The 9,825-nt window shown below is 41.5% G+C and overlaps 1 long non-coding RNA gene across 1 annotated transcript; it reads right to left on the bottom strand.

Moving 5' to 3' along the window:
• Window positions 1-214: 214 nt before the first annotated feature.
• LOC311439982 lies at window positions 215-5,089 on the bottom strand. Its single transcript, XR_014695129.1, has 4 exons — window positions 4,988-5,089; window positions 2,795-3,087; window positions 2,593-2,644; window positions 215-1,396 (listed from the first exon to the last, which is right to left on the bottom strand). It is a non-coding gene; the product is annotated as an uncharacterized lncRNA (long non-coding RNA).
• Between the last annotated feature and the right edge of the window lie 4,736 nt (window positions 5,090-9,825).

Genomic DNA, 9,825 nt, shown 5'->3' with positions numbered 1-9,825 from the left:
GAAGAGGGGACGAGAGGCTCTCACAATTTCTGTCTTTCTCAAAAACCTCGCAAGGTGTCCATCTTGTTTACCTTAGAATAATAATTAATAATTCTCATTTTAGGATCTTCCTTTCTGTTACCATATGCTAAATGTCAACAAAGGATTATAGGGAAAAATCATTGAAAATGTGCAGCTATCACAAATAGAGATTTCCCTATGGGTTCTCTAATACTTTACAGACAAATGTTAAAGATTTATTGCACATGAACATCAAACATGGTTTTACTACAGTTCTCATTTGGATCAAATTGACACATTTTACATTCTTTTTAGCCTAATGAGATTCTTTCACTACACATTATATTCCAAGTGACCTCGTACATTAAATTTGTGGCATGGAACAAACCCACTGATATAACAAAGCCCTTTTCTTACCAACTTTTGTATGTTTTACGAAAAGAAAAGAAAGAGTTTAACAGAATCATGTCCTGAGCATTCATTTTCTAATTGCTGCTCAAGATAAAGTAATATATGCACTGTGCAGGCTAACATGTTATGCCAAATTTTCATTTTTCAATGTTCACAGTTCACTATTCTTTTGAACTTTGATTGCAATCTGAATACACACAAGTTCAGACATAGTCCAAATTTTTAAACTTATGCTTAATACATGAGTGGGTTTCTGCTCATAGACAAAGCTCCTGGAAGGATTTTGCCTTTGGTGTTCAGAATCAGGTCCCCAAAACTGACCAAAACCTGGTTGCTGGAGTCTGACTTCTGATAGCAATTCACTGCAAAAACCTTCCCAGCAGCTTTGCACAGTGGAATATTTGTTTTTGCACATGATTAAGTGATTAAATAAAAAAAAATCTGTACTGGAAAGTAATTTTTTTTTTTTTTTGGCTTATCAAAATGATTAGTAATGGAATGTAAGTTTTTAACACTGTGCTGTAATGTTGTACCAGGAGAAGGTAGCAGATGACCTTGAAAGGAGGTGAAAGGAAACTAGAAAATGTTAATTAAAATTATTAGTGCTGTTTGAGGTGCTTATCTTGTTTACTGCTAAGGTGTTGCTCCCTTCTGCATAATTAGGGGTAATTTTACTTACTTTCAAGTCTGTAATTTTAAATATCACAAAGTTTTATCTTCCAACAAGAAGTAATTCATTATTGGTTTGTATGTAACTGCTTGATGTTTTAATCAATATATGCAACTTCCAGAAAGTCTGTTAGAATTTGTCAAGAGGTTTTATACATCTTTTATACTGTAGGATTAGGCATGGTATATGAAGCTGAAATCCCATTTAGTAATGAAATTTAAACATAATTCTGTGTTTATGATGTGAAGATATATTTTTGCTTGATCTGTCCTTTTCCGTTTCCCTTTATCCATGATTATTGGAGGACAATGATATCTGGAAAACAAACCAGAGTGAAGTTAAATCCATTTGAACACAAAGAGTTACTGTCAGTTAATCCTAATAGAGACAATACCGATTTTTTAACTAAACTGCTTAAGAAATGAATATGTCTTGCATGCTTTCAATTTGTTTTAAATCCTAATATGCAGAGCTCTTTGCTGTTGTCTAATATTTGCATAAAATATTTAATCTTGTACTTTAAATTAATGATATTAAAGGTCTAAATGTTTGAAAAATGTTGTTGTCAGAACAATGTAATCTTTTCTCTCCAGACTTCTTCATATAATTGTGGTGCCCTTATCCTAATATACTTGTAACCTTCCTCTGCATTGTCCTGCGCTGAATGTACTCTGCCAGGACTTTCTTAATTTAGAGATTTCTCTACTTTATTTTTTAATGTTAAACAGTGGGGCAGGGAAGCTCCTCCGCTCGTCAGGACGTGCAGCAGAACGAACTAGTTCCCGAAATGGGCTGTGAGATGGAAGGGCACGAATGGGGGTCTGGGCATCAGTGGGTGGTGAGATGCAGGGATGGGGGTGGTGAGTGCTATGGCCCTGCTCCTGGCTGGCTCCACTGGCATGAGCAAGGGGCACTTTTAATTTTGCCTGCTGTAGCAGTTGTGATAAAAATATCGCTGCTCTTTTATCTTCAGCAGAGCAATTAATGACATGCAGGGTACTTGAAGTCCCGTAATTTTTTAACCACTGGCATAGTAGGTAGAAAGAAGCATACCATTGCCATGAGGCTTTAATTAAACCATGAAAAAAAATGGAAAATGTCTTCAGGAGTACATATTAAAATAGGCAAGTAGCTTCAATTCATTTTCTTAAATTTATTGAGTACTGAGCAGGTTGAAAGTTTGCCGGGTTAATGTAATAACTTAATACAGAAGTTGTGTAAGGGAATATACCCTCTTTTTTGTGTATGCTTCATGAGTCAACTGTGCCTACAGGTGGGTTGAGCTGAAGTGGTGTAAGCAGGTCATTAATTAATTAAACAAGCTAAAGCCAATGTGCACTCTGTGAAGAACAGGGAAGTGGGGGGTTTAAGTTTTTGGAGCCCCATTGCTGCTATGGGGCACAGCCAGGCTTGTGTCCTTCATTGCCTGTTGATGAAGATCATCCTGGAGGAAGAGTTACAACCAGGAGTCTCAGTAAAGAACCAGAAGGTGCCCATGGTGCAATGCTTACCCTTTTCTGGATGGAAAGGGATTCAAGGCATTTGGTGTCCACCTGCAATTACCTGTGTAAAATAAATACAGTGTGTTGTAATGTAGCTCATGTGCATGGACTAAATTGTCACTGTAAAAGCAACAGATCTTTAGTATCACAGGGCAGTGCCCAGGCCCCCACATGTACTCTTGTTTCTCCCAGCGGCATCCCACTCGCTGACCTTCGTGGCTGAGCAGAACAGCCGCTGTCGCTGCTGGGGTGCCGCTGTAGGTGCCCGGTGTTGGCTCCCTTAATTCCTCAGTTACCACCTCCTCAGTGCTGCAAAAGCCCCTGCAGCCGAACTGCTCTGACAGCAGGCGCTGCCAGCCTGGGGAGGCTGCAAGCAGCCGCCAGCCAGAGCAGAGCCAGGATGCTGGCATGGCTGGGAGGGTCCTGCCAGCTGCCGGGCTCGTCCTGGCTCCTCTCTTACTGTGGAAGAGCTGCTGTTTCATGGTGACTGCTCAAAAGCAGGGGCTACAGCATAGCAGCCAGGTTGGGGAAGAAAAGGAATTAATTCAGCTTGGAGATACAATAGATGAGGAAGGCAGTAAGGCAAAGAGGCACATGAAGAATCTCAAGAGCAGAAGACAGCAATATTTTCAGGGATTTATGTGGCACTAAAAGGGATGTATTATGGCAAGTAGATGAAAGGACATATTATACTGCCATATTTGATGCATGGCCACATAATCACACTAAACTGAATTTTGAATAAGAATGGAAGAAGATTCCTGTAGTCAATTGGAACTACAGGGAGAATTTAAATAGTAGACCTAATAATATGAGGAGCTGCTCTTCTCAGCGGCATGAGGTTTACATCGGTACTCCTGAGGAGGAGAGCCATGGAAAAATTAATGACACAAATTGTCAGAATTCCCTTGTTTTTATGTCAGAGTGCACGAGTGCCCAAGCTCTGGCTGTGGTTCACAACACCATGGGGAGAGGTGTGCTGAGACAACCACTCACTTTCTGCATCACTCCGCTCTTCCTTTGAAGACCTCCCAGCCAAATAATGTTGGCACCCAGGTATTTTCTTTGATTCCATTTGGCTTGCCCAAAGAAGACCAAAACCTCCAAGCACAATGCCAAGCTTGAAGAGCTTGCACTGTCCCCAGATCTGTGCCAGAGCATGAACCATGCATGCTTAGCCATCACTTAGTCCAGGTTCCCGTGAAAGGCTCATGAACCAGAGCAAAGCTCTAAAGAAACCTGGTCCAAGTCTCACATTTGTAACAAAGCTCCAAACCTGGGCAGTTTGGGGCTGTTTGTTCCAAACATTTCAAACAGTTCCAGTGACATCTAGTGGGGAGGAAACCCCTGTGAACGGCTCCAGCCTTTCGGAAAAATCCCATTATCCTTTATTTTCTTTTAACCCACTGGGCAATAGTTTCCTACTGAAAAAAACTCAGCTGTGGTTTGTGTGCCATACACCATGATTGAAAAATAGTTTCATAGTCCACTGAGAATTTCTCCTTTCTGGAAACATTTCATATATTAAGGACCATTTGGAATTTTCTCTGGGACATTCCACTAGATCTAAAATAAACTCATGAAAGAAGGTCACAAAGTCTTAGGGAAAAAAAAGAAAAAAAAAAAAAAAAAAAAAACACCTCTTGGAAATTTAAATTACTCGGAAAACAACAATAAAAATCTCAGTCCAATAGTTGCTACCCTATTAAATATAAGTGTAACTAAATATAGTTAAACTGATATAAAATTAGCTAGGAAGCAAAACCAGGTCATCTTTATTCCCTCCCATCTCACGCTGTCTTCTGCACTGCCTCCCTGCCCACCTTTAGGACATTTTTCTTTCTGGCATTGTCCATTAAATGAAGAAGAGGCTGCAAGCACCGACCACACTTGGCTTACTCACACAGCAACATTTTTCTTTTATTTCAGTCAGGTTGAGCAAAAGTCCTTTCTGAAGCACTTGATTCCCTCACATCCTTTTACTCCCTCCACTTTGGGCACTATGCAGTGCCACCCAGGTTGTTCTCAGTTAAGAAGCAGCTCAAATTTTAGGCTCACAAGACACAGCTTTATACAGCAAATGTCACTGCTGAACAGGTTTCCTGAACAAGGCAGGTGTATCACCAAGGTATATGGTCATTTTGTAGAAACACAGCAACAGGGAAAGTTGCTAACGTCAGAGAGGTGGCCATTCAAAGTTCAGAAGTAAGGTCTCAGTATTTCTCAGGAAGAAAGATCATGGCAAAGCAAGAATGCTTTTTTTTCCTTAAATGGAAAGATTGCACCACTAGAGTTTGGAGGAAACTTATGCATGTACATAGTCCTTTTAGTTCCTGAATTAGGAACACTGGACTCGTGACTTTTTGTACATTTTCAAAAAGTAGAGAAAGAAATACAATATTACCTTTGGGTTGTTGTGTGGGCGCAGTTAAACTGACCTGCCACTGTAGGAATCTCACAAGGTCCAGAAGCATCAAAGCTTTGAAAATACATAGTTATTTTGAAGCTTGTCCAACCAATGTAGGCTGTGTGGGCTTGCAAAATTTGTCTGAAAATTTCACAAGAACTTTGTTTCTCCCAAGTTTCCAGTTCTACCCTTGATCCTGGCTGGAGTCTGGACCTACACTCACAAATACATATTAAAAAAGAATTAGAAACAACATTTAGCCTGGTTGTTTTAAAAAGTTTCAGTTTTATTTTGCAATAAATTTTGGATGCAGGCTCTAAGAATCATGTTCCTGTGACAAGGGCAGCTGTGTTTCAGCAAAGAAACTGAAATGAGTCACCGGTTTTCTTTCTCTCTCATTTTTGTTTTCCTTAATCCAAGAAAAAAAAATAATAATCTAGACTGAAAAATATCAGCTTTGCTCTTTGTGGATGGGAAAGACAGAAAAGTTCTGTTCCCAGGTCTTGCAACAGAACTGGTGTGTGAACAAGACTCTTCACTTCAGCCGCTGCATTGCAGCCCCTCCAGCTAAAAGTGTGCCCAATCTCGTCATGGCTGACCGGCACCCTGCAAAGCACTTGGTGATGCATGGAAATCTGACGGCTCAGATGGTGTGGAGCCTCCTCCTTATTTTCAGATAACAAAGGCAGCTGAAAATCGTTTCAACTGTTTCCCAAACTTTTTTTTTTTTTTTTTTTTTCCCACTCAAATTATTGGTTTTGTTGGCACAGAGACTTCAGGATCCCACCTGCAATGGGGAAAGATACACAGTGCTGGAGATGCTCTCCCAGCTAAATCCCCTATGGATGAAGTTTAAAACTTCTGGGTTCAATAATCCCTGCTCTTCATCACAGCACAATAATTCAACATTGATTCACACTTGTAAAGTACTTGCAGTTTTGTAGAGAGAAGCAAAATTATTTATCATGTTCCACTTTAACTTCCTTCAAAATGCTTGGAAACTGTATTTTGTTATTCTTCGTTGTAAAATCACTGATTTTTTTTATTTTATTTTATTTTTTTACAGTACATTTGTATTGCTTTTGTGAAATAGCAAAACAAAGAAAAAAAGAAACAAACGAAAAACACCAAACCACATTCTTTTCATAGTATTAATTTGGTTTGGTATAAAAATCAGCTTTTGCCAATGAAAATGCATTCCTTTTCGCAAAGACATGTCTTGGTCTCTATTGTGTATGCGAAGGCGTTGAGGTCAGAGGGTAAATTTCTCTTAGTTTCAGACTATTTCTATGGCTGAATATCACATGATTAGCAGTGTTTGGTCACTGCTGGGAGAGACTGGAGAGAAAGGAAGGTCAGGTGGGTGTCTTGGGAGAAAATCAGAGAGAATTACTATAAAATATGTGCAGCTAAGTGAGAAAATCAGCATCTGCTAGCTGTTTTTTATTCTTTCATTTTTTTTTGAAATCAGAGGAAATGTTATGAACACATTGTTTTGGGGTTTGTTATAATTCTGAAGGGAGAAAATGATGAGGATGAAGGTGGGAGCTTGGAGAATGCAAATAGGAGGCGACCATTGACAGCAGAAGCCGTAACAGCAATACTATTTTTCATGATGACTTCAATCCCACAGAAGACAAATTAGGTAAAGAGAGAAATAAACCACCTCTCTGGGTTCCTTGAAGCCCTGGTTGTGAAGCTCCTGGACATCTGGGGAGATGTTGCCATGTCCAAAACAGCCCAAACCAGCCCAGCTTCAGCTAAGGATGTGAAGTCAAGTCCAGGAGCCTCTCTGGGTAGATATAAGCCCTGCAAAGGTCTTTTCCAAGGGGAGCTCAAAGGCTCCTTCATGCCCTAAACACACAGATTCTACAGGCAGTGGGAGGTTGTTACAACTTGATCATATTCTGCAAGCTTGGTGCTGCCACCTTTTTCCCCTCCGAATCCAACCCTTTGGCAATGATGTGAGCCATGGAGAGAATTTGGGGCAATATGTGTGAGGAACAGAAATTGTCTTTCTCTCCAAATCTGACTTGTAGTCTTTTCGAATAATTACAAGAAAAGTTTTGATTATCCTGTAATTATGATTTTGTAAGGGCACTATTCTTCCTCCCCTCCTCCTATGGGAATGCCCTTCACTGATGAGTAAATCTCCAAAATCTCCCTCCTAGGGACACTTCTGCTCTGTTTTCCTATCACAGCAGTGAATCCTGCCTGGCTGTTTGTCCTGAGCTTCTCACTTGCTACACCTAGCTTACTTCTTGAGAAGTTTCCCCCACGGCCCATTTCAGAGTGATTCAGTATAACCACGATGGAATTGGGAATCTCTTCAAACCTGTAGAAACTCCGAGACAGTAGAAGGTGCACTCAGAAATGATAACCTACTGGCTGTCTCACATCAGCTGCACAGGGAGCCCAGAGAAGTTTAACACCTGCTTTGGAGATACTCCATTTCTGATCTGTTGATGTTTAATAGCTGTGAATATTGAGTTAATGTTTGGAAAGTTATGGGTTTTGACGTTGCCTTCGGCATTTATCATATCTATTGTCCTTCAGGGGATGCTGTGAAGGCCCTCCGTGCGGTCAGGGAGGCAGACCACCATCCAGCTGGGCTTGCTCTAGGATGCAATAAATAAAGCGTGGGGGAAGACACCGCTCTGCCATACGGTCCTTCCCTCCACCTTGCAGTTGCATCCAGCCCTGCTTTTGCTGCTCCTGAAAGGAGAAACTTCAGTTTCTCTTCTTGCAGAGATCTCCACAGCCTGTTTGTTCCTAAGTGCCAACAGAGAGGAAAAGTTCAGTTGGTTGCTGCTGCTGCTGCTGCCCTGTTCTTGCTCGGGCTCCTCTTCAACACCCACTGCAAGAACTTAGCTGTAATTGTAAGGTCTCCTCTTCTTCAATAAGAAATACAATATTCAAAGTGTGTTCCTGATAGGTGGTTTGGCAGGTGCACAGGAGAGGGTGGGACAGCCCCTCTGGGGGGTGTCAGCCCCCGTGCCCTGCAGCCCCTGCACCGTGCGCTCAGCCACCGCATGCTGCGTTCAGCCGAAAATGATGCCAAAGAGGCAAAACAAAGCGTATTGTGTTTGGCCTATCTTGCAAAAAATTATGCATTGAAAAAGAATACCGTGGAAGCAGAGTAAGTACAACATACACGGCAAAGTGTCTTGTTGCTTCTCTGAGACAAAGGCAGACAAAATTAATCAGTGATGATTTGTTGTGCCAGAAAATGCACGCTTCTGACTATCTGTGGCAGATTATTGCCAAGGAAATAGTTCCTCAATATCCCAGGCACATTCCTGACCTGTATATTATGAAGTTATTTCTGCTTTATGATTTGTAACCTGTAAAATGCCTCTGATCTTAATAAATGAGAGCTTGTTGCCTCCTGAAATCCACTGTATTTCATCTTTTGCTTTCCTCCTTTGGCAGTGTTGTTATTTAGACTGAGTTAACATTAGTATTCTCTCTGAGCATATACACTTCCATGAATTCGATATCATCGCTGCGAGCTAGCACCCTTAGGACGCTATGACACCATCCATATGACATATGATCATGTGTGGAAGCATAGCTGGAGGCTTTATGGAAAACACTGAGGATTTCCCAACCTGTACTTTTTTTTTTTTTTTTTTTTACTTTTTTTTTTTTCTTTTTCCACTTCCCCACAAGGAAATGTCGTGGACGTTTTTAATTGTTTAATCAAGCCTATGACCCATGGCTAGGTCTCGAAACTTAATAGTAAACCCATAGCAAGCAAATTACACGGGGCTGTTTTATCAAAAGCCTTCCTATAGAATAGTTCAAGTAGCCTGAGGTTCAGCCTGATCCAGCTTCTGAAAATGAAGGCCCTACCCTTGGTCGATGTATAGGAGTTTTCTTGATGCTTACGGGGGTTCTGGTGGCAGGATAACTGGCGTGCTGCCACAGTGGGACATTGCATGTCCCAGGCGGGTTCCCTCGAGCTGCCCAAAGCCACCCTCTGCCAGTCATATGGGAAAATCAATATTCTTAGAAAACCCATGGCATGAACCCCTTCTACACCTCCCAGTGCCTCAGATGCAAACAGCACAAAAGGATGAAACTTGCCCTTGCCCTTATGAATTGCATGGGTTCCCCAGGAATTTGGGAACCATGGCTCCCACCCTGTGCCCACACAGAGCGAGGTGCTAAGTCTGAGCAAACATTTTGATGTTCAAGTGATCCAGATTATTTCATTGTGCTCAGCTCACCACATTTTCAGTAAAAAGGAGAACACCAGCACATCACCAGCAATAACACCAAGAGATAACAGCTGAATGTGGGAGCACTCGTGGTAACAGAAGGCTGGGTGCTCAGGAGAGGTAGGTGGAGGGCAGCATCCTCCCCAAAACCCGTAACACAATTCCAGCCCCTGCAAGCCCTGAAAAAGCCAGACATCTCCTGAAACCGTTTTACGAGTGCACATGGAGAAACTGCAGAAAATATAACTGTTTGTGAATAAAATGGAAATTAGTGCTGTTGTGTTCACCTGTAAGTTTTCCTTTAAAGCCAGTGATTGCATTTGAAACCTGCAATTCTCAACAAAAAGAGAAAAGTTCAGTGCTGATTGCTGGATATTTGGACCTCCCAGTGCAAACATTAACTGGCTGAGAGGCACTCTGGAATGTAATGAAGGAAACAATACTGGGAAGGGAGCCAAACGCAGAAACACTGGCGCCTGCAACCTAGGGATTTGCCTCCTAGTAATAGGAGCTGAACAAGGCCCAGCACTTCTGTTAGGCTGGAAATGACATACTGTGATCCTTGACTTAGCCAAAGGGATTTTAAATGGAGGAAAGAGCTGGCAAGACAAA

Source organism: Aythya ferina (assembly GCF_964211825.1).
Source record: "Aythya ferina genome assembly, chromosome: 7".
NCBI classification, from domain to species: domain Eukaryota; kingdom Metazoa; phylum Chordata; class Aves; order Anseriformes; family Anatidae; genus Aythya; species Aythya ferina.
Note: the sequence above shows the minus strand (reverse complement) of the source record. Positions and strands in the feature narration are given on the sequence as shown.